Source organism: Pyxicephalus adspersus, chromosome 3 (assembly GCF_032062135.1).
Source record: "Pyxicephalus adspersus chromosome 3, UCB_Pads_2.0, whole genome shotgun sequence".
NCBI classification, from domain to species: domain Eukaryota; kingdom Metazoa; phylum Chordata; class Amphibia; order Anura; family Pyxicephalidae; genus Pyxicephalus; species Pyxicephalus adspersus.
The window spans coordinates 50,117,394-50,117,980 of record NC_092860.1 but is presented as its reverse complement, the minus strand read 5'-3'; positions in this window follow the sequence as shown (position 1 = coordinate 50,117,980).

Below are 587 nucleotides of genomic sequence, written 5' to 3'. Positions count from 1 at the left end.
ATAGGTTAATTAACCTGTAGTGCCCCCGGGATCGCGCACACTCTTCTCAGTGATTGCACACACAGCTGCAATCATTGAGAAGATGCCCTGCAACTATCCCTTAAGCTACGTACACACTTCCAATTTTTATCGTTGGTAAACAAACGACGAACGATCCTGCACGATATCTGCGAACGATCGTATGGCACCGATCCTGTACCTACAGATAACGACACGATCGTTCAAAGATATTGTACACACGATAGATGCGATCATTTGAACGATACAGGAAGTGACGTGCACCACAGGAACTGAGCGAACGTTCGTTCACCGCGCATGCTCAGACGATGGACGATCACTGAACGACCGTACACATGATAGATGGTCAACGATCGTCGTCCAATCCGATCCGCCGGTCCGGTCGTTCATTTCCAACGACTATCCTCGTTCGTCGGCGTCATTGGTTACTTTTTTTACGAACGATTTTTGGCCAATCGTTCGTTCGTCGTTCGTTCGTCATTCATTTCCAATGATAAAAATTGGAAGTGTGTACGCAGCTTTAAGCTGCGTACACACTTCCAATTTTTATCGTTGGAAATGAACGACGA